Source organism: Dipteris shenzhenensis, chromosome 23 (assembly GCF_047967505.1).
Source record: "Dipteris shenzhenensis isolate YYH24624 ecotype China chromosome 23, Dip_SZ_1.0, whole genome shotgun sequence".
Lineage (NCBI taxonomy): Eukaryota > Viridiplantae > Streptophyta > Polypodiopsida > Gleicheniales > Dipteridaceae > Dipteris > Dipteris shenzhenensis.
Window position 1 is genome coordinate 23,875,964 of NC_141618.1, and position 25,658 is coordinate 23,901,621.

A 25,658-nucleotide genomic window follows, 5' to 3' on the forward strand; every position below is an offset into this window, starting at 1 on the left:
CCTATTTTCCCCTATTTCCCCCTAATTTTCCCCTATTCTCCCCATCTTCCCATAACTTTCCCCTATTCTCCCCTATCCTCCTTTTTTTTCCCCACGTGCGCATTCTACGCCTTGATCCACACTTCCCTTCATGCCTCGATCTACGTCCTACGCCTCGCTTCGAGCTCGACTATCATGCTTCTTGCTCCTCGAGCTCTACACCTCCTCAACTCTCCTGTTACCCATCCTCGAACTACCTTCACTTACTTATAAATTATGTAACTCTCATTACAACGCTCCCTACCCCTGCTCTCCCTACCTCTACGCTGTCTACAGTGCACAGACTCACTGTGCTTCCCTCATCTGCTCTCCCTCTGTGCCTCAGTGCCGTGTGCTCTCCCTCTGTACTTCGCCCGTGCGCTCTCCCTCTTCCTCAGTGATCGTGCATGTGCGGTTCCTAGTGTACTCCCGCTCGTGTGGCCGTGCCTACATACTCCATGCCTCTAGTCGACGTTCGATGCTGTATTGGCGACAGCACTGCCTCGGGACCATGTGATGACATGGGCTTTAAGCTAATCGGCAGTTGAGGTTCAGCATTGTCGATCGGACGGTGGAATTTTGTCGTGGCTATCTGGACACACTTCCTTTGTCATGGAATGCTGGCTGGCGGATTTAGGAGCTACGGGCTACGAGTATTTTGTGGGGGACCGTATGTACGTACAAGGCGCCTAAAATTTGGCGCCCATATCTTCTTTGATTTTGATGCTCAGGGCTCACCTATCGCATCCACACCGCCTCCAGCTGTTGAGAAAAATCCCTCTATCCAACGTGAACGTTTTGGGGAAGCCTACGATGGGCTTCTAATATAGATATATAAAATGCCTTTTCCCAACGCCAATGATGGGCTTAGGTAGGGTATCCTTTTCAACCCTGCACACCTCCTCCCTTCTCAGGTATGCTCATAATCTGAAGCAACATACATTTTTATTTGGATTTCTAGACTTCATCGCAAGTTCTATTTTACTAACCATCGTCATAAAAAGTTCTTAAAAAAGCTGCAATCTGATGCTAAGGGCGATACAATCTTTGAATTGTAGCACCATCCAAGTTATTTGAAGTAGTTGCATTGGAGACGATCAACAGCTTCAAGGAGACAAGTACAGCCATCGTCTTTGTTGATAGAGCAAGCCAAGCAACGTCTTGAGAACCACATGCCACTGCAGCCAGAAATGAGCAACATTCAAGTACGTCTCTTTTGCTTGAATATTAATATGTGATTACCCCGTACTTCAAAGTCTCCATGCACACATTTTTTCTCCAAGGCTTTTTCACATAGCATATCTCTTTCCTTTTCTCATGCAACTACTTTTGTCATCAGAATCCTTTGGTATGGTACTTGTGTGTTCTACTATGCAAGTCACTTAGTTCGATGCCACCTCAAGAAATTAGCTCTTAGGGATACCCCAAGGATTCAGATTTCTTAAATTGGCTCGGTGGTCATTTAGAGGATTCGAGTTTGCATCGAGGGACTTGCTAGATGAGCATTGTGATTCCTCATTTAGCATGTTGTAAGACTTCTAACAAATAATATTTTTGCAAATTTAGAAACTAGGAAGATTCCTTGTGATGGCTACAAAAAGAGGGTTGCTGTCCATGGCCTAAGAGGACATTGTTTGTGTTAGAAATGACCCAACAGAGGGTATGCATGGCGGAAGACTAAGCATTCATCTTGAGAGTACTCCCATGATGCCACCACCACTTGGCCCTTTAGCCCAACCTCAAGCTAGCTCGCATCCACCTCATCATGACCATGCTAAAAAACCAACATCCATACGGCTCTCCAAACATCCATACACACAGCCACGATGCTTGATATAAGCTACAGTCTACCTCTGTAGCTCCACAAACTTTGCTCAAGTTATGTGTAGTGTTGAGGCTTTTGGTTCGCTACTAAATGCTAAACATCCCGGATTTTGTCCTCGCTGTCTTTAGGAGCAAACACGGTGCTCTCTAAATGGTCCCAAAGTTGTGCTTGAACTAGGCCATAGTTCTAATTCTGCAACCTTATGTGAATTCAACTATGGCCATGGTATCTTAAACCATGCTTCTGGGCCTATGTTGCATGTGAAACATCTCAGCATTCATCTTGGGAGTACTCTAATGATGCCACCCCCCCTTGGCCCCTTAGCCGGATCCCAAGATAGCTCACATCCGCCTCATCATGACCATGCCAAAAAACCAACATGAGCTGCCCTCCTACATGCGGATCTTACATGCCGTGCCTGTCCATGAGAAACTCCTCAATTAGCTTGTACTCATCTGCAGCTTTTGCCCAGTCCTTCTATGAATTGAAAAGAGGCGTTTAAAGAGTGTTGAATAAATGCCCTGTAGTAATATTAGCACCAAGGTTTTATGGACCTTTCAAGGTTATCTCTAAGATAAATGATTTGACTTATAATTTGGAATTGCCCAATCATTGGAAGATTCATAACGCCTTTCACATTCATCTCTTGAAACCTTTTAAAGGAGAATTACCAATGCATCCGGTTTATGAAGAGCCACCTTTAATTATGGATGAAGTTGAAGTTCTTGAGCCTGTGATTGTATTTTAGATGCTCAGCAAATAACAACACGCAAAGGAAAGATTTATTACTCCTATTTATTAAAGCTTTAAAATCATCCAAAAGAAAATGCACAGTGGTTTCCGGAGCAATTTTTTTGAGACCATCCTGATATCGTTAACTCATATAAACAGAATCACAACTGAGGTTAGTTGCACCTTAAGCAAGAGGAAATGTTACGAGAAATATTTGTCAAAACTCTTGTTTGAAATGACGTAAAGTATTTATAGGATTGCACCAGATGTGGCGGGGGTTCTATTTAATACTTTGGTTTAGTCAGGGATGCCTAACTAAATGTGTGCCATTAATAAGTATCATGGGTGATGCCATTAAGAAATACTCACATTAATAGGTAGTCCTTTGTAAATACCATTACTTAACATGATTGACTAATCATTTGATGTATATCATTACGCTAAGTATTTGACTAATGGTGAATTGGTTTATTGAGTACAGGAAATGACATGGATGGATGGGAGTAAACAAGCTCAAAGGAATAAAGGATAAATGCCATGGTTTCATGTTAGTGCTATGAAATGTATTAAATGGCCAAGGGTCATTGCATTTTTGATAAGGGAGAGTGCTTAAAAGATTCCACTTTTGGCATGTAATTTTGGATGAGAACGTGAGTAGAGTGACAAAGAGAAAATTATGGTAAAAGAATGCTCAACAGAAAAGTATGGAAAAGGGATGTTCAAGAGATGAATACGTGACTTTGTATCAATGGCTCATGCTCTTATTTTAATGTTATAGATACTCTTGGTGTGGGATCATGAGCCACTGGAGGGGGGAGATTGTACCCAATGGTTGCCTCTTGTCTTTTCATGAGTTTCCATGCATATTCAATTTTTGATGCTATTGTATGTGTTAGAATTGTTATTCACGTTTCATGCATAAGGAACCTTGGCCATCATGGCCCTCTCCTCATCTCATTTGGGACTATATGCCTGACTTAGTTTCACATATGGAGGCAATGGAGTACTTACTACCTTCCTCCCTTCCATGTTGAAACGATAACCTATAAGTCCCAAATCCTTCATGTCAAAGGCCTCATGCAACTTAGCCTTCAATGCATCTAGCTCATATGTGTTCTTGCTAGCCAACAACATATCATCCACATAAAGTGCCAGGAGTATCAAGCTAATTATCCTTAGCCTGTTTAGTGTAGAGGTAGTGATCAATCTAACTTCTTCTAAAACCCTGGGACTGAATGAAAGCATCAAACTTCTTATACCATTCGCTAGGTGCTTGCTTAAGGCCATAGAGACTCTTTTTCAGCTTGTAAACCAAATGCTCTTTGCCATTTTCTTCAAAGCCTTTCAGCTATACCATGTAAATTACCTCATGCAAATCCCCATGCAAGAAAGCTGTCTTGACATCCATCTGCATAAGCTCCATATCCTCTGCTACCACAAGTCTAAGTACACATCTAAGTGTGGTCATATTCACAACCAGAGAGAAGATCTCCTCAAAGTCCACGCCCTTCTCTTGCTTGAACCCTTTCACACAACTAAACGGGCCTTGTACTTAGGCACATCATGATGAACCTGCATCTTGTAGACCCATTTACATGGCAATGCTTTCTTTCCATGTGGAATAGAAACCATGTCCTAAGGCTTATTCTTCATGAGTGAACTCATCTCTAATTGCATAGCATATTCCCATTTGCACTGATCCTGGTGCATCATAGCCTCTCGCTAACAGGAAGGCTCCCCGCAATCAACAAAGCATCACATAGTCTGCCAGTGGAACAAATCTTTCAAGCGGTCGAGACAATCTAGACTCTAGTCGATCTTCTCAAGGGCATTTCATCTTGTTGTCCCGCCTCCATATTAGCCTCATTTGGCTCATTATTTCCACCAAGAGATGATCCATCACTTTTACCATAACCCGTAAAGATGCATTTTCTAGACTTAGGATCTAGCTTCTAACAAAGCTATTTTGGCACATGTGCATATCCCTCACACCCAAATATACGCAAATGAGAGTAAGAGGTCTTCTTGCCACTCCATGCCTCTTTTAGGAATACCACCATCCAAACTCTTAGGTGATCTATTCATCACATGCACTGCAGTCTTCATTGCCTCAACCCAAACTTGCATTGGAAAGCATATATTGCAACCTTTCTTGAATGGTGCGGTTCATCTCTTGCAAGTGGATTTTGCTCTAGAGTATGAGGGGACATGAGATCGCTCTTGATCCCAGGTGTATCACAAAAATGATGAAAGTCATGAGAGAGAGACTCTCCAACATTGTCAATCTGTAGGCATTTAGGCATTCTACTTGACTGATTTTCAACCAAAGCCAACCATTTTTGAAATACCTCGAACACATCACTTTTCTGAGCTATAGCATAAGCCCACACTTTCCTAGTTGCATCATTAATGAATGTCACAGAGTATTCAATCCTGCCTAATAACCATGTAGGCATGGGAGCACATACGTCTAAATGCACCAAATCAAGCCTTTCAAGCTCTTTCTTTCCCCTACTTTTATGGGCTATTTAGTCTGCTTCCCATAGAGATAGTGCTCACATAAATCAAAATTAGAAAAACCCAAATATGGTACATAACCCAAATGGTCATGATTCTATGCAAGGCAACTCTTTGAGAGCTGAAAGCATACATTTTTCTAGAGCTTTTGATCTGCCTCTTACGATGCAAGAGCCTAGACGCTCTTATTTTCTCACTTTCAAAGGTATTTACTCGATGGCAGACGTCATTCATGATGATGGTACTCTCCTTTCTTTTCCTTTAGCAGCTGCAAAATTTGGTCTGGGGATGCGTCGTGTGTGGCATACCAATGATTCTATGCTTCAGCCTATCTTCACTTTTCCTTTGTCCCCCCTTAGACTCTCTTCCTTCTTATTTGCACCCTAATTTGCATTATTTTTCTTAACCTTTTGCTCTCTTTTGAACTTGTAGCAATCCTTTTTAATGTAGTCTTTGCCACAATGGTAACACTCAATGTTCCATGCCATGCATTTGCTACGAGACTTCCCTCTTTCTTGGAGTTTTCTCCTAAATTGTGATCTGTCCCTTCGCACATTTAAGGCTGCATCCTGCTTGTTGCCTTCCATAGACTTTCGTCTAATCTCCTCGGCTAACAAGCTACCCACAACATCATCAAACTTTAGTACTCGATCAAGTGCAAAGTTTATTATTGACAGATTTACGGAAGATATCCCATGAGAATGGCAATGAACACAAAGGAATATTGTATTAGTCTCTGCAGAAAAATTTAGCTTCTCAGCCTGAAGCTAGCTGAAAATAATATTGAATTTATTCAAGTGAGAAGAAATGGAGACTCATCTATAGCTCAAACAACCTCTTCATGAGGTAAACTTCATTAGAGGCAGTTTCCTTCTCATAAGTGGCACATAATTTCTTCCACAAATCTTCTGTAGTCTGCTCATTTACTACTGTGATATAAACTGACTCTGCAAGATGAGGTCTAACAGTAGAGCTTGCTAATGCATCCAACTCATTCCAATCATCCTCAAACATAACTGTAGGCTTAGCTGCAATCCCTTCCAAGGGTCTAATCTGCTTCTTTTGAATAAGCATATCCCTTATATGTTCTTTCCACACATAAAAGTTTGTCCCATCAAACATTTTAAGGCTAAAAAAACTATTTTTTAGACATGGAAGAGGATGCCATGATGCAAATAAAGCAAAATCCCAAATGCTAGTGCCTACAAGAAAGAATCACACCAAATACCAGGTGCACCCAAATATGTCTACCACAATGGTAGGTAATATCACCAAACCTAAAAGGCTCAAAGCATCAAAATGCAACTGACTCATGTGCATATACTATTCATCCATATGAGCAAACCTGGTGCAAAAGAAAATGCCAACGTGCAATGACAAAACAATGGCAAACCCAATGCCAATAAGAGCCAAATGCCTCAAGCATAAACACCATCCATGGGCATAAACATCATCAATGTATCATCCAAGAAAGCATAGCAATATTAGTGCATCAACTGCAATGTGTCAAAGCTATTCTCAGCATGAAATAGCATATGTGTGCTAAACGTCCATCAATAAAGCATCCCACAAGGAAATCTGGGCCTATCAGTGCATCTAACAAGGATCACAATGCATCCAAATGGCATGTGAAGCAACCCCTACAACCCAATGCACACCTGAATGAGTAAACATGGCTCAAACTGCAACCATAGTGATCTGCATAAGATATGTCAAAAAATTCACGGCCCCATGACAATAACCGCTAGTAAAAATAGGACCTAAGATGCCTCAAAACATGGGCATGACTACATAATCTTACTTAGCAAGACAATCTACTAATATCTCTCTTCTGCTAGAACTTTAGAATCCCAACCACCGATGGATGCAAAACTGGGAGTTAACCCTTGCAGTTTACTTGCAAATAAGACCTTAGCAAATAATGCCACATGGCATTTGTGTGAAAGTTATGAAGAAACTACAACAAAGAAACAAAATGATAACTCAGAGAAGGATACTCTGCCAAATCATGTGAAACTTCACAGAGATCAGTTCTATCCTGTCTTGGATCCACTGGAACAAACAGAATCCAAAATTGTAGCCTATGTGAGCTGGTCCGAACCATCTGGTTCGAACCATGGGTATCCAAGACTAGTAGGAGATCCAGATTAGGAAATGGCTGAAATGGTTGCTTCCAACAGCTTTTCTTGCTCCTCTTCTTCTCCCGATCTAGCCAAAAGTTGAATGAAAGCTCTTGAAAGGCAATGGGATAGTTTGGATACTCATGAGATGGCTTCATGAAAAGAGACGTAAGAGGAAGGGAAGTCACCACAATGTTACAAAACATTGTTAGTGCTCACAAAATTGAGCCAGACTATCCAGGATACAGAATGGCAATACCCACAAGGTAGCCCATGTAGAAATCGTCATTCACAGGAGAAAAAAGTCTCCCGGGTCCCAAAAAATGATTTTTTCTCCAAAACCACTCACAGACCTTTGGAAAACCACACAGAGCTTGGAAAACCACTTTCCAAAGCTTCCTGCTAGGTCTGTGCACACCAAGGATGGCGATAAGACCACCCACATAGCTTCTGCTTCCTCCTACAGAGGTGTTGCAGTAGACTCCAGGCTCCAGGCACACACATGGGCTCAACTAGACCACCCAAGCTCTAATACTAGTTGAGGGGAGCTCACTACAAAAGCGAAACGGAAGAGTGTGAGAGAGAGAAAGAACCAAAAGAGAGCCACACAAATTTTTAGCAGGTGCAAAACACCCTAATCTTTTATGTCATCCATTTATATATGTGCCTGAGTATTGTACATAGCTGGGGCTAAGGCACAAGTGCCTTTAATCCCCCACTCCCCCTCACCAGTGTCTTTCTTCCTCTCTTTTCCTTGATCACTCCCTCTCTACTACTCCTCACCACTTCTTTTCTTCCTCCTCCCACTCCTTGTCAACTACCATCTATTGGTGGTATGCTGCAAGGGGATGGGTGTTCACCAACATAGCTCCCATCATGAGTAGGTCAGCATGTGATCACAAAAGGTGCTATATCTTCAGGTACCTGCACAAGCTTAGAAAAAATTTCTGTAGAATTAGTACCCTACATTGTTGATGAGGTCACCTGGGACTATTGCTAAAAGTGCAACAATTGTTGCTTTAATTCTTGAATCTGCTTCTCTTGTTCCTGAACCTTATCCTTCAAGATATTTGCTATATATTCCTCAGAAGCAAAAGCTTCATAAGGTCTCTAAGCCAAAATAATCAGCCTCTCCTTTAAATTATCCCACACGCCTTGAGATATAACTACCAACTCATTTTTAAGATTATTATCCACATCTGTTGCCACAAAGACCCAATCCAACTCTGCCTCTTTTGAAAATGTCTTTTAGCTACTGCTCCAAATTCTGCAATGCCTCCAGTCTTGCTTGCAACCATAAGTTATTGGTTTGCAACTCCATCTCCTTTTTTGAATCCTTAAGCACACCAATCCTCTGCTAAGCCTCTCTGCAAGCCCCTTTCTTTTTCAGAATATCTACTTTCTGGCTGTCCTCTGGCCTATCAAAAACCTCAGGTTGTACTATGCTCCTTTTACTGTCAGCCTACTCTTCCTTTGGTTCCACCTCAATCACAGCTGGGTTTGCACATTGAGGTTGGACCTTGTTCTCTGCTGGTTGAACTGATACACCCATTTTCCCTTGGGTGTCCTCTGGCCTATCAAAAACCTCAGGTTGTACTATGCTCCTTTTACTGTCAGCCTACTCTTCCTTTGGTTCCACCTCAATCACAGCTGGGTTTGCACATTGAGGTTGGACCTTGTTCTCTGCTGGTTGAACTGATACACCCATTTTCCCTTGGCTGTCCTCTGGCCTATCAAAAACCTCAGGTTGTACTATGCTCCTTTTACTGTCAGCCTACTCTTCCTTTGGTTCCACCTCAATCACAGCTGGGTTTGCACATTGAGGTTGGACCTTGTTCTCTGCTGGTTGAACTGATACACCCATTTTCCCTTGGGCATGTATAGATTGTGTGGTGTCCATCAATGCCCACTTAACCTTTTTCTCTGCATTCACCTTATCCAAGGCTTTAAGAACCTCATGTCGAACTTTCTTTTGCTCATCCCAATCAATTGGGTGTTTATGTTTATCTGCCATTTTGTCCTCCTTTGGGATTGGTCCTGTAGACCTTGTTACAGCAAGTGCTACCAGGTCATTTTGTCAATTGGGTATTTTTTCCTCCTTTGGGATTGGTCCTTTAGACCTTGTTACAGCAAGTGCTGCCAGGTCATTTTGTCCTTGCGACATGTCACTTTCCTGCTGACATCTTGAGCAATCATATAAAACAGCCAATATTGGCTCCATACCCTTCTTCTTTTGTGCCTTTTGTAAGAAAACAATACAACGTTTGTGCTCAATAGATAACAGGATCTCGTACACAAGAGAGAAAAACAGATAGTATGGAGAATCAAAATTTTGATTACTGTAAAACTGATACAATATATGGCGCTGCCTCCTAGCCGTGCGCTCCTGTGAAAGAAGCTTCGATGGCAAGCTGGAAATAGTAGAGGACGGAGGCTGGATGCTAAGGAATCTGGGTTGCTGTAGCCAGTGATGAAATGGGCTTCATGGGCTTGCTCTTATATAGCCACCAGTCGTAGTCAGTCAGACCCAATTTGGTGACCAACCCAATCCGCTCAAACCGGCCGACTGGGGGTCAACTGGATATAGGCCACCGACCACACGATAGAACCAATGCAAAAAAAAGAGCAACTAACCTACGGGCTCCGTTCGGCCTAGAGCCATCTGGGGCTCCAAATGGGCCTTGCAACCAGAGAGTGGGCTGCCCCAAAAAATGTTGTCTTCTCTCTGTCCTCCATGGCCATCCTTATCTGATCGTAGCCACTAAAACCATCCAAGAAACTACACATTTCATGACGAGCTACAGCATCAAGCATTGTGTCACAAAAAGGTAATGGAAAAGGGTCAGTTATTGTTGCTGCATTTAAGTTTTTGTAATCCACACATACTCTCAGCTTAATATTCTTCTTAGGTACTGTGACTATAGGTGAAAGCCAAGTTACCTTATCAACTAGATAAATGAACCCCACCTTGAGGAGCTTATCAATTTCCTCCTTCACCCTCTGAGCATAGTTTGGATTCATTCAATATCTTTGTTGAACCATTGGGACAGCATCTTTCTTCAAGTTAATTCTATGTTGGCAAAACGATGGATCAACTCCTTTCATATCCATGTAATGCCAAGCAAACACATCCTTGAATTCCAATAACAATTTATGCAAAAATCCAAAAAAAGTTGCATCTAACAAAGCACTAACGTGTACCATCTTTGGATCTTGTTATGTTCCAAGGTTCATCTTAGTTAAATCATCCTCGTGGACTCTCGCACACTTCCTTAAGTGATCCTTAAACACTATTTCGGCTTCAATGATTGCTTGAATGTCGGTTTTAACATAAACTTCTTCCTTCTCATCAACATTCCACTGGTCTGCATAAACTCCATCTGGCTCCTTTTCTTTGCCTTCTACTTGGGCTTCCTTCTGACTGAGACTGTCCGAGATCGAAATTCAAGACATCTCCATTGTTGGAAAAGTGCACCTTGAAAGACTCTTGCACTGATCAAGAATACTTTGCACATCCACTTCAAAAATTGGCACAAGAGATGGGTTTCTTTTTAGAAACCATTCCTCCTCATCATCCTCCACTTTAGCCACCAGTTAATGCCTTCAGCTCTGCCAAGGACTGAACCCTTTTTGGTACAGTTCTTGTTTGAACCATCGCCATCTTAAATTTCTTCTTTCCTTTTCTGATAGTCACCCTATCAGCCCCCCAATCTTGCATGATCTTGGCTACCCAAAACCACGGCCTGCCAAACAGCATCAAATAAGATTGCTCAGCTCCCTCCAATCTTAGGACCACAAAACTGGCCATAAATATCAATCCACAAACTCCCTACTGATTCTGCGGAATTCCTAGAGGCTAGACCTTTCTTTGGCCTGCCATCTTCACCTGAAAAGGGGCTGGTTCTAATTCATTGAGGCAAAATTTCCTGTAAAGGTCTTTAGACAAGATGTTTACCCCTGACTTCTATTATCATCTATGACATATTCCACCTGAATCAGTGGGACAATATAATCCACATCCTCTATTTGTGGTACATTCATAGCTGGAACAACTTCAAACGACTCTCCCTCTTCCTTTTTTGCCTTATCCATTAGGCTCCCCATGTCAACTGACAACTTAGCCCCAACAATTGCGTTTTGAATTCCGATACCAGATTGAGAAGTTGGTCCAATGTGATATTAATCTTTGCCTTGACCAGGTTGTGGAACAATTCTTCTTGTTCTCCTGTAACCTCCTTTTTTGACTCCTTAAGCACACCAATCCTCTGCTAAGCCTCTCTGCAAGCCCCTTTCTTTTTCAAAATATCTACTTTCTGGCTGTCCTCTGGCCTATCCAAAACCTCAGGTTGTACTATGCTCCTTTTACTGTCAACATATTCTTCCTTTGGTTCCACCTTAATCATTACTGGGTTTGCACATTGAGGTTGGACCTTGTTCTCTACTGGTTGAACTGATACACCCATATTCCCTTGGGCATGTATAGATTGTGTGGCATCCATCAATGCCCACTTAATCTTTTTCTCTACATTCACCTTATCCAAGGCTTTAAGAACCTCATGTCGAACTTTCTTTTGCTCATCCCAATCAATTGGGTGTTTATGTTTATCTGCCATTTTGTCCTCCTTTGGGATTGGTCCTTTAGACCTTGTTACAACAAGTGCTACTAGATCATTTTGTCGATTGGGTATTTTTTCCTCCTTTGGGATTGGTCCTTTAGACCTTGTTACAGCAAGTGCTGCTAGGTCATTTTGTCCTTCCGACATGTCACTTTTCTGCTGACATCTTGAGCAATCGCATAAAACAACCAATATTGGCTCCATACCCTTTTTCTTTTGTGCTTCTTGTAAGAAAACAATACGTCTGTGCTGTAAAGAATGAGGAAGAGAGATAGGAGACTCAAGTTCAGCTTTCTTCACAACACACAAAAGAGAGAGGACACAAGGTTGGAGGGTGAAGCCTTTCTTCACTTTTGCACACAACAACAACTACAATAGAAGAGGGAAATACCCTATATGTCAAACCCTAGAATACGTGGTTCATATGTGAACCCAAACCAAAACATACGTGGTAGTCTAACTACACCACGAGTACAACTAACATAGGCGGTGACATAAATGATAGTCATCCAGGAGATATGTCGGGGATAGAGCTTGATATCTCAACACTCCCCCTCAAGCTCAAATCCATCTCACGTACACCAAGCAAGCTCCTAAATCTGCGAAGCTTCTCGGTACCCAATGCCTTCGTAAAGATATCAGCCACCTGCTCCTCAGTGCTGACATAGACAAGATCAATCTCACCAGCTAGAACCTTCTCTCTCACAAAGTGATAATGCACCTCAATGTGCTTCGTTCTAGCATGATAAACTGGGTTATTAGCAAGCATGATGCTGCTAATGTTGTCACAATGAATGACAACTGCTGCATGAACTGACTGTCCCATATCTGCAAGTAGCTTCCGTAACCAAGCTACCTCACATGCAGCCATTGCTGCACCCCTGTACTCAGCCTCTGTGCTCGACAAGGCAACTGTTGGCTGCTTCTTGCTGCTCCAACTGATGGCAGCACTCCCAAGGGAAAACATAAAACCACTAGTAGATCTCCTGTCTGAGACACTACCAGCCCAGTCAGCATCTGTGTATCCATGTACCTGTAATGCACACCCAGCTTCATAAAACAGTCCATAATGCAATGTGGACTTCACATACCGCAGTATGCACCTAGCCGCATCCAAATGTGGCTTCCTCGGTGCCTGCATAAACTGACTCACCAGCCCCACAGCATATCTCAAATCTGGTCTGGTTATAGTCATGTAAATCAAGCTACCTACTATGCGCCTATACATAGTAATATCTTCAAGAAGCTCACCTGTCTCTGCATTGAGCTTCACATTCTGCTCCAATGGAACAGAAATAGGCTTACAGCCTGTCATCCCATATTTGGACAGCATGTCCAAACCGTATTGCCTTTGCAACAGCCATATCCCACTCGGGGATCTAATAACCTCAATGCCCAAGAAGTAACGCAGCTCTCCCAAATCCTTCATCTCAAATTTCTGCTTCAACAGCAGCTTCACTTCATTAATGTCTGCATCACTATCACCTGTAATAATCAAGTCATCAACATAGATGACTATAAGCACAATCCCTCTGTTTGTCCTTTTCACATAAAGTGAAAAATCTGAATTGGAAATCTGAAATCCAATATTGACAAGATATTGCCCTATCTTGTCTGACCATGCCCTCGGCGCCTGTTTTAAGCCATACAAGGCTTTGCGCAACCTGCATACAAAATCGGGGTGTGCATTATCCTCATAACCTTCTGGCTACATCATATAAACCTCTTCCTGCAAATCACCATGCAAGAAGGCATTTTTCACATCCATCTGATGCAAAGACCATCCCTTTGCAGCAGCCATAGCAATTACTGCTCTCACGGTTGCCATCCTTGCAACTGGGCTGAAAGTTTCCTCATAGTCAATTCCATATGTCTGCGCAAAACCTTTGGCAACCAATCTTGCCTTGTACCTGCTAACAGACCCATCAGCATTGTGCTTTACTTTGTAAACCCACTTGCAGCCAATAGCCTTCTTATCATGAGGCAAAGGCATCAAATCCCAAGTGTGGTTTGCATCCAAGGCAGCCATCTCTTCATCCATAGCTGCTTCCCAATTTTTATGCTCTGCTGCATCCTCAAAACATATGGGCTCTGGCTCCTCTAGAACCTTGACCATATAAGCATAGTGATGTGCTGTATACCCATCATATCTCAGCCTGTCAACTGGATACTTAATACGAGTGGACCTCCGTACAACTGGATCAGTTGCAGGAGTCTTAAAATCATGCCTGCTTTTCCTTGCACCAGGTGTAACAACAGAAGGAATCCCAAGTTCCTCATCAAGGCTCATTTCAGAGCCGCTTGACTCTCCATCAACATGAGAGCTACCAGCAGACACATCAAACACTGGAGTATGGTCCACTTTTTCTTTTCCCTTATGTGATACCTGCACAACACTATCAGGACTGCCATGTGACGATTCACTAGATCTCAATCTCCCTATCCATGCATTAGATCCACTAGTAGAGGACTCTCTGGGTCCACTCAAGGCTTGAGATTGCTGCTCTGCATTTATTGCAGCATTCCCATTTCCTGCATCTGCATCTCCTACCATAACAGTTGGTGCATACCAGCTGCTCATTTCATCAAAAACAACATCTCTGCTCACTTGCATTTTGCGAGTGGAAGGGTTATAACAGCGATACCCTTTCTGGTGCTGAGCATATCCAATAAAGATGCATTTTTCTGCCTTTGGATCCAGCTTGGTTCTCTTCTCATCAGGAACATGAACATACGCTATGCAACCAAATACCTTCAAGTGAGAAATATCTGGTTTTTGGCCTGTATACATTTCTTCAGGCATCATGCCATGGACAGCTGCAGTGGGAGTTCTGTTCATAATATTGTTGAGATATCAAGCTCTCTATCCCCGACATATCTCCTGGATGACTATCATTTATGTCACCGCCTATGTTAGTTGTACTCGTGGTGTAGTTAGACTACCACGTATGTTTTTGGTTTGGGTTCACATATGAACCACGTATTCTAGGTTTTGACATATAGGGTATTTCCCTCTTCTATTGTATGGTTGTTGTGTGCAAAAGTGAAGAAAGGCTTCACCCTCCAACCTTGTGTCCTCTCTCTTTTGTGTGTTGTGAAGAAAGCTGAACTTGAGTCTCCTATCTCTCTCCTTTATTCTTTACATGGTATCAGAGCCTTGTTCGTGGTAAGGAGCTCAAGAAAGCAAGCCAAGTTTGTGGTGTCCTGGTAAGAGGACCAGTGTTGCTTTCCTACTTCGAGTTTGGGAGCAAATCTTTGCAGGTAGCACAGCCAGAAGTGCAGGAGTGCACTGCTTCAGATTGAGAGGCCCTTCGCGGTGACTTTACTTTTCTGATTTGAGGCCGTTTTGGGGCCCGTTTTGAAGGCGGAAGTTCTTCGCAGGCACTCTGAAAAAGGCCCTGTTTTTGCTGTGCGACCACCGCACGGCTAGTCGGTGGAAAGGTGCCATAGAAATTGCATCGTATGCCTATGTGCAGAGATATTGGGAGTTGCAGATTCATGCCTGTTGCCTGTTGATGCAAAATCGTCACGAGGAAGTGACTGTGTGGTGAAATACCACTTTCGTCAGTGTTGCAGATCTGCCTCTGTGAGGCTCTTTGCAGAAGTTTTGCTATTTGCCCTTCTGAGGCATTTGCTGTGTTTACAGGTTGCTGTTGCAATTCGTGATTTGTAAAATGTCTGAGAATCTGTCTACCATTGTCAGTGAGAAGCTTGACAAGAACAACTTCCAAGCATGGAAGTTCAGGATGACAAACTTCTTTATGGGAAAGGGAGTTTGGGATTACATCAGTGGTGAAACTGCAGAACCAGTTTTGGGTGCTGCTCCCACTCCTGCTGAATTGAAGGCCTTTAAAGAATGGCATGAAAAAGCCAGAAAATGCCTGTATTGGCTGTCCGTTAGCATTTCAGATTCTATGATTGTGCATATACAGGATCTAGAGACTCCTAAGGAGGCATGGGATACATTGGTGAAGCTGTATAGCACAAATACCAAAGCACGAAAGATGCAGCTAAAGCAGGAGTTGCACAATGTGCAAAGGAAAAATCTGAATATAAATGAGTATTCCTTGAAGGTGAAAGGCCTTGCAGATTCTCTTGCCTCCATTGGAGCACCTGTTGATGATGAGGACTTAGTGTCTGTGACCTTGAATGGTCTTGGGAAAGATTATGCACAATTTCGGACATCCATTGGAGTCCGTGAAACATTTCCTGATTTTCAGGAACTTATTGCTCTCTTGCTGAGTGAAGAGCAAAGGAATGGTGGTTCAGCCACCTCAACTTCTCAAGAGACTGCTTTCTACTCGAATACAGGTAGAGGCAGAGGTAGAGGAAGAGGCCGTTCTGGTGGCCGTGCAGGAAATCAGAACCAACAGCAACAACAGGAAAACCAGTCCTATGGAGGAGGACGTGGTAGTTCTAGAGGCAGGGGGAGCCAAAGAGGCCGTGGTTCATGGCAAAGGAACCAGCAAGTAAATAGCAGCATAGAATGCTATTATTGTGGAAAGCCTGGACACAAGGAGAATACATGCTATAAAAAACAGAATGACATCAAAAGTGGGAAGTTGCAGCAAAGCAACTATGCATCATCAAGTGGGCATGGTGACGACAGAAATGAGCACCTTTTTGTGATGCAGCATATGGTTAACTCCATGTCACGAGATGCTGCAGCTTGCAATGATGTTTGGTATGTTGATTCAGGTGCCTCTAACCACATGACCAGTCATGGTGAGTGGTTTCATGATGTTAGAAATTTGGATAAGCCAGGTTATGTTGAAACAGGTGATGATACTGCGCACCCAATTACGCAGGTTGGTAAAGTGCCATTGGCTATGCAGGATGGCAAAACGAAGTACTTGGCAGATGTACTTCATGTTCCAAAAATCACTAAGAACCTGGTTTCAGTTGGCCAGATGGTTGAGCAAGGTCTGCAGGTTAGATTTAATCCTGATGGATGCTTCGTTGAGGACTTGAAAAATAAGTGCCGCTTGGTTGCGAAAGGCAACAAAAATGGCAGAATGTTCACCTTGGATGTTGATATGCCTGAGGTGAAAGCTGCTATGTTTGCGCATGGGAGAGGTGTCATTGCAGATATTGAGATATGGCACAAGCGCATTGGGCACGTGAATATACAAAGGCTGAAATCTATGCAAACAAAAAACATTGTTGCAGGTTTGCCTAAATTCAGAGTTGAGGGAATGCAAAAGGTATGTGAAGCATGCCAAATGGGTAAGCAGGCCAGACATGCATTTCCCAAAAATGCTAAGGTGAGCAGAAGACCTTTGGAAGTGATCCATTCAGATGTTTGGACAACCAAAGCTGCTTCTATTGGTGGATGCCATTATTATGTGACGTTTATTGATGACTACACTAGGAAGGTGTGGATTTATTTTATGAAGCACAAAAGTGAAGTGTTCAGCCATTTCAAGGCTTTTAAGGCCATGGTTGAAAAAGAGAAAGGTGTGCATATTAAAGTGCTAAGATCTGATGGAGGGGGAGAGTACTTTTCAGAAGAATTTTGTGAATATCTGAAAGAACAGGGAATTCAAAGGAAGTACTCATGCAGGTCTACCCCTCAGCAGAATGGGGTTGCAGAAAGGAAGAACAGGCATATTGCAGAAGTAGGACGGGCGATCCTAAATGAGAAAAACATGCCCGATTATTTTTGGGCTGAAGCAGTAGCAACTGCTGTTTATATTATGAATAGAACCCCCACTGCAGCTGTCCATGGCATGACGCCTGAAGAAATGTATACAGGCCAAAAACTAGATATTTCTCACTTGAAGGTATTTGGTTGCATAGCTTATGTTCATGTTCCTGATGAGAAGAGAACAAAGCTGGATCCAAAGGCAGAAAAATGCATCTTTATTGGATATGCTCAGCACCAGAAAGGGTATTGCTGTTATAACCCTTCCACCCGCAAAATGCAAGTGAGCAGAGATGTTGTTTTTGATGAAATGAGCAGCTGGTATGCACCAACTGTTATGGTAGGAGATGCAGATGCAGGAAATGGGAATGCTGCAATAAATGCAGAGCAGCAATCTCAAGCCTTGAGTGGACCCAGAGAGTCCTCTACTAGTGGATCTAATGCATGGACAGGGAGATTGAGATCTAGTGAATCGTCACATGGCAGTCCTGATAGTGTTGTGCAGGTATCACATAAGGGAAAAGAAAAAGTGGACCATGCTCCAGTGTTTGATGTGTTTGCTGGTAGCTCTCATGTTGATGGAGAGTCAAGTGGCTCTGAAATGAGCCTTGATGAGGAACTTGGGATTCCTTCTGTTGTTACACCTGGTGCAAGGAAAAGCAGGCATGATTTAAAGACCCCTGCAACTGATCCAGTTGTACGGAGGTCCACTCGTATTAAGTATCCAGTTGACAGGCTGAGATATGATGGGTATACAGCACATCACTATGCTTATATGGTCAAGGTTCTAGAGGAGCCAGAGCCCACATGTTTTGAGGATGCAGCAGGGCATAAAAATTGGGAAGCAGCTATGGATGAAGAGATGGCTGCCTTGGATGCAAACCACACTTGGGATTTGATGCCTTTGCCTCATGATAAGAAGGCTATTGGCTGCAAGTGGGTTTACAAAGTAAAGCACAATGCTGATGGGTCTGTTAGCAGGTACAAGGCAAGATTGGTTGCCAAAGGTTTTGCACAGACATATGGAATTGACTATGAGGAAACTTTCAGCCCAGTTGCAAGGATGGCAACCGTGAGAGCAGTAATTGCTATGGCTGCTGCAAAGGGATGGTCTTTGCATCAGATGGATGTGAAAAATGCCTTCTTGCATGGTGACTTGCAGGAAGAGGTTTATATGATGCAGCCAGAAGGTTATGAGGATAAAGCACACCCCGATTTTGTATGCAGGTTGCGCAAAGCCTTGTATGGCTTAAAACAGGCGCCGAGGGCATGGTCAGACAAGATAGGGCAATATCTTGTCACTATTGGATTTCAGATTTCCAATTCAGATTTTTCACTTTATGTGAAAAGGACAAACAGAGGGATTGTGCTTATAGTCATCTATGTTGATGACTTGATTATTACAGGTGATAGTGATGCAGACATTAATGAAGTGAAGCTGCTGTTGAAGCAGAAATTTGAGATGAAGGATTTGGGAGAGCTGCGTTACTTCTTGGGCATTGAGGTTATTAGATCCCCGAGTGGGATATGGCTGTTGCAAAGGCAATACGGTTTGGACATGCTGTCCAAATATGGGATGACAGGCTGTAAGCCTATCTCTGTTCCATTGGAGCAGAATGTGAAGCTCAATGCAGAGTCAGGTGAGCTTCTTGAAGATATTACTATGTACAGGCGCATAGTAGGTAGCTTGATTTACATGACTATAACCAGACCAGATTTGAGCTATGCTGTGGGTGAGTTAGTTTATGCAGGCACCGAGGAAGCCACATTTGGATGCGGCTAGGCGCATACTGCGGTATGTGAAGTCCACATTGCATTATGGACTGTTTTATGAAGCTGGGTGTGCATTACAGGTACATGGATACACAGATGCTGACTGGGCTGGTAGTGTCTCAGACAGGAGATCTACTAGTGGTTTTATGTTTTCCCTTGGGAGTGGTGCCATCAGTTGGAGCAGCAAGAAGCAGCCAACAGTTGCCTTGTCGAGCACAGAGGCTGAGTACAGGGGTGCAGCAATGGCTGCATGTGAGGTAGCTTGGTTACGGAAGCTACTTGCAGATATGGGACAGTCAGTTCATGCAGCAGTTGTCATTCATTGTGACAACATTAGCAGCATCATGCTTGCTAATAACCCAGTTTATCATGCTAGAACGAAGCACATTGAGGTGCATTATCACTTTGTGAGAGAGAAGGTTCTAGCTGGTGAGATTGATCTTGTCTATGTCAGCACTGAGGAGCAGGTGGCTGATATCTTTACGAAGGCATTGGGTACCGAGAAGCTTCGCAGAATTAGGAGCTTGCTTGGTGTACGTGAGATGGATTTGAGCTTGAGGGGGAGTGTTGAGATATCAAGCTCTATCCCCGACATATCTCCTGGATGACTATCATTTATGTCACCGCCTATGTTAGTTGTACTCGTGGTGTAGTTAGACTACCACGTATGTTTTTGGTTTGGGTTCACATATGAACCACGTATTCTAGGTTTTGACATATAGGGTATTTCCCTCTTCTATTGTATGGTTGTTGTGTGCAAAAGTGAAGAAAGGCTTCACCCTCCAACCTTGTGTCCTCTCTCTTTTGTGTGTTGTGAAGAAAGCTGAACTTGAGTCTCCTATCTCTCTCCCTTATTCTTTACAAATATAAACAGCAGTTGCTACTGCTTCAGCCCAAAAATAATCAGGCATGTTTTTCTCATTTAGGATTGCCCGTCCTACTTCTGCAATATGCCTGTTCTTCCTTTCTGCAACCCCATTCTGCTGAGGGGTAGACCTGCATGAGTACTTCCTTTGAATTCCTTGTTCTTTTAGATATTCACAAAATTCTTCTGAAAAGTACTCTCCCCCTCCATCAGATCTTAGCACTTTAATATGCACACCTTTCTCTTTTTCAACCATGGCCTTAAAGGCCTTGAAATGGCTGAACACTTCACTTTTGTGCTTCATAAAATAAATCCACACCTTCCTAGTGTAGTCATCAATAAACGTCACATAATAATGGCATCCACCAATAGAAGCAGCTTTGGTTGTCCAAACATCTGAATGGATCACTTCCAAAGGTCTTCTGCTCACCTTAGCATTTTTGGGAAATGCATGTCTGGCCTGCTTACCCATTTGGCATGCTTCACATACCTTTTGCATTCCCTCAACTCTGAATTTAGGCAAACCTACAACAATGTTTTTCGTTTGCATAGATTTCAGCCTTTGTATATTCACATGCCCAATGCGCTTGTGCCATATCTCAATATCTGCAATGACACCTCTCCCATGCGCAAACATAGCAGCTTTCACCTCAGGCATATCAACATCCAAGGTGAACATTCTGCCATTTTTGTTGCCTTTCGCAACCAAGCGGCACTTATTTTTCAAGTCCTCAACGAAGCATCCATCAGGATTAAATCTAACCTGCAGACCTTGCTCAACCATCTGGCCAACTGAAACCAGGTTCTTAGTGATTTTTGGAACATGAAGTACATCTGCCAAGTACTTTGTTTTGCCATCCTGCATAGCCAATGGCACTTTACCAACCTACCCTCTTTACATTCAAAGTGTGCAAGCCTATTTAGACTACCAGCACTATGTAGCATGTCCATCAAGTCATAAGCACGTTGATGCCCCACCATGCTTCCAATCTTCCTAAAGAAGATTTTAACTGCATCTGATCCTGTAAGATATAAAGGGAACCTAAGGCTTGGACAAAATTCTCTAAAGTACTTTATTAATAAGACCACAAAATGGGACGATATTTGTACATCTAGAAAAACCTCCTTAGTTATGAAGTTTCTATTCAATGTATAGTGTGTATGATGAACAATCCAAGACCTCCAAATCTGGAAGAAAAAGGAAACTTTGCCCACAAGATGGACTTGGTCCACAAGGCTTAAGTGCAAAGACAAAAAGATGTCAATGTAGTCTCCGGCAATTTCAAGGTAAGCTTGTGTTCCCAACATGCTTCTCTCTTTTCTATGCATTCCATTGTTTGCTAGTTCTCCCAAACACAATTGCACTTGTCTACTACATATCCTTTGAGCTCCAGCCTAATTTTGGCGGTCATTTCATCTAATATCTCCCTCCCTTAGAATATGCTTGTTAATGGAAAAAGCATAATACATAATAAGAACATGATTTAAGGTGATCCAAACATCGCTAATAGCCAACTGATGCTTAGGCTTATCAAGAACATTGACTGATTTTTTTCCATTATGTACAAAGTCTTGATCATGTAGCCCACAAACTTGATTTTCTATAACTTTTGCTAGAGTGGCCATCCATCCCATTTGGTCCTAAATCTACTATCTTTTTTGTCTACATAGTTAGACCCTAACAAGACCTAGCTCCTTGCTATCATTGTCAACCACTTGAATCCTAAAAAATGATGCCATCATGATAGGAGCGAGTCTACTTAAAAATAAAAAGAGAACCTCAATTAGAACCTCTCCTCAACATGTGCATCCATGAATTTAAAAACTAATACCACCAATTCTATGCAAGCTATGTGAGTTTGAATTTATTAATTATAAATACAAGTTATGTGCATGCTGTGTGACTTCTAATTTTACTAAAAAATACAGAGAAAATACATAAACTCTCCTCCAATCAGTCAATAATTCCAAAACACAATTATTTTTTGACAAATTAAAAAGATATATTATAGCACTTTATTAAATTCAAATAGTATAAAGGCACATATTAGTATTCAAATCTCAAGAAAGAAATAACATTGAAGTTATAAACACAATTGTCCAAGTAGTAGCTTCATAATCAAATCAATTAAAAAAAACTGAGGCATCATCTCAACAGTAGGACACAAACAAGAATGGGGTTGAGTGTTATATCTTGTCAAACGAGTATTCATCTCAGACAATGTCATTCTATTTTGTTTTTCCACAAACATATAGTTTGCCACATTGAAATAAACATGTCGCAACTTGCCACTCCATGTCGACTGTTTTGTGTAATCCTCCTTGAAATAGTATTGTTTACATTCCTTATACATAGAACGTAATAAGCTCTTGAATCATATATCCCATGGCATAGACATCTGACTCTTTACTATATGCATTGTTGTTCTCAGGGTCTATTATTTCTAGAGCTTGCCAAGGACGAAGTCTATTGCGTCTTATTGCCACACCCTTCTTAATCTTATAAGTCGCATCATCCATATCTAGAGTGTGCTTCAAAAAATTAACAGCTTCTCTTGATTCACCAGACCTAAGCAATAGTCCCCAATTAATAATGCCAACTTGTGGATAGTGATCCATGGTAAAATCAAGCATCACATTGAAAGGGTAAAGATCACAATGTATAATGCCTGCTTGGTGTACAATTGCTAACGCATCAACCAGTGCATGTATGATGTCCAGGGTAGCCTCCACAACTGCCTTTAATCTAGTAAGCTCTGCATCACCAAGTACTGGATCTGGTTCTCTCCTAGTGACTCCATTTCCTTTCAGACATAACACTTGCATTTTGAATGTCCATTTCTCAAAGGGTAGTTTCATCATATCTCCAATACTCCCTCCATTGAAGTACGGAAAAATATTGATCCAAGGTAAGTTTCTTGTAAATCCTATGCATGTGACAATACCTGGATGTGATATTTGCATTCCATATTCCTTATCAAATGACTTTAGGGTGTGAGCAACATCTCCTTTGTAGTGCTTTGCTGCATAAGTGATACTTCAAGGAAAGAAAGTGATCCCATTAAAAGTGACTTTGAAGCACACTCTCCAAACAATCCAGCACCAAGATTCTCGCCCTTCTCTATAGCCTCATGGGGGACCCCTAATACAATTGAACAATCAACATTTCTAAATGAATGTGCTTTGTGATAAGCATCCCTGTGACTTCCCTCCATGACTAACCATGTCTTAGAAGATGGATCACATGCATGTTTAAATTGCTCATATTGCACTTGCTTTGAAATTGTGATTCTAATCTAGCAAGGTACTCATGTTAAGAGGTATTTAAAAGTTTGGAATAGTGTTAGGGGGTAAAAAGGCTGAATGGGGTTGTGATCATATGTGAGAAGAGGGGAATATGGAGGAAGAGGCTAGGTGGTAGATTCAAAAGATAATCATTCTCAAAGACATGCTTGATGATCTTAAAAGATCCATATTTGAGGGATTGAACCTTGGCATGAGATAAATCCTTCAACATTTGTATGGGAAGATAGAGATTAACCATATCACTCACTTCATAGTGAACACTTTGTCTATGCTTGTTGGCTTAGTGTTGATACTTGGCTTGGGTTTGCTCAAAAGTACTATGGACTAATTGTTGAATATCAGACAAATGCTTGGGGAAAACCTCTACTTTTGTCTTGGGCATCCTCAAGTGAGGCAGCCTTGAAGATGGGGGCTTGCATAGCCAAACCCAAAGGAAGAGTTTGTTGATAGCCATAACAATTCTCAAAGGACTTGCCTTGAAGATGGGGGCTTGCATAGCCAAATCCAAAGGAAGAGTTAGTTGATGGCCATAAAACTCTCAAAGGACTCTTAGCTATAGACGAGTGTGGAAGATGATTATGGGCATGTTGGAAAAAAGGAAATAATCATCCCAATGCTTGATCTTGTTTTGGCAATAGATCCTTATCATTTAAATCAAGGTACGATTCATAGCTTCACTTTGACCATCCATTTGAGGCTGCCATGTAGTAGAATGCTTTAGATAAGTGTCCATGGCCTGCATAAAGTTTTTCAAAAAACTAACAAAAATCTAGAATCTGTATCACTAATAATGAGATGAAGGAAGCTCATGGGTGAAGAAAATCATATCTACTTGAGGGGCTGAACATGTTTTGCTAGTGGAAATGAAGATGGTCGTTTTGAAACATCTAACCACCATAATACAATCATGTTGATTTTGAGTTGAGGTGAAGTCCATGATGATGGACTCTAAAGGTCTTGAAGGTATTAAAAGAGGCCGATACAACCCAATTTTCTTCTTAGAAGACTTTTTTTTGTTGGAAATCTCCACAACCCATAATAAATTTATAAAAATCACAGTTCATGTGAGAGGTCAATGGAAGTACCTCTACAGATGTGGGAGAGTCTTATTGACCCCAAAATGACTAGCTATCAAATTGGTATGATGCTCTTTTATAAGGTGCATTATCCAAGGACCTTGAGGGACAAAAAGCTTGTTCAGGTTGTAGAAAAATAAGACTTTTCTTTTTCATATTGAGCAGAGGCTACTACAACTCTAAGAATCTTTACCAAAAACATAAAGAGAAGGCCAATCTTTAAAGGCTAGAATGAATACAACCAATCATGGAGTGGATAGGATGCCTAATCAAAAAATCAATTTGTTTATTGATAATCCTAGCTTATATTTGATGATTACAAAAACTAATGGCGTCCTCTAGCAATGCCGGTAGGGATAGGGTGCCTCCTAGCGATGGCCAGTAACAAGGCCTCCCCCAGCGATGGTGATAGAGATAGGGTGGGAGCTCGCCCTGCTAAAGTAATCCATCTCTTTTCTAGTGAACTAGAGTCGCCAGCCCTGAATCATGAAGACAGCAATAAGATAGACCTCCTCATGCAAGATCTTGATCGAACCAAAGAAAATGCCAAAGATGCTATGACATCGGGCTTCACATTCCAAGTGGAGGATTGACATGCAAAACACCAACGGAATAGTAGCTATCAGAGAACCACTAAGCGCTTTCAAATCGGCGCTCGGCAACTTCCCATCATTCTCAGGAAAAAAAATGATAGAAAAGTATGAAGAAGTCATCTTTTCAATGCCAAAATAAACACGCCAGTCCAATGGAGCTCCACGACAAGATCTAGTGCAACAGGTCCAAGCAAGAGCATCCATGCAAGATGTGCAGAGAGGGTCCTACATTGGAGTTGTTCAAGGTGGAGGAAGGAGCCTCTTCAAAGCGCCACAAGCCCTAAAGAAAACTGCGTGCGAACAGCTCACCTTGAGGGCCAAACATGTCTTCGGTGACACCTCCAGCACAGGATCGACTGAGAAGCTCTCTAACATAGATGGAAGCACCATCAAAGGTAAGCTTTCGACAGTGAAGGTCCACAATGGAATGCTAAATGAAAGAGCCAAATGGCTGTGTTCTTGTAAAGTTTTTGGTTACATTCATGGCCCTTGTCCTCCTGCAATGTTCCTAGAGGGACGGATTAGGAATTTCTGGTTGCGCAAAGGACTAAATGTCACAAGCATTCGCTTCCT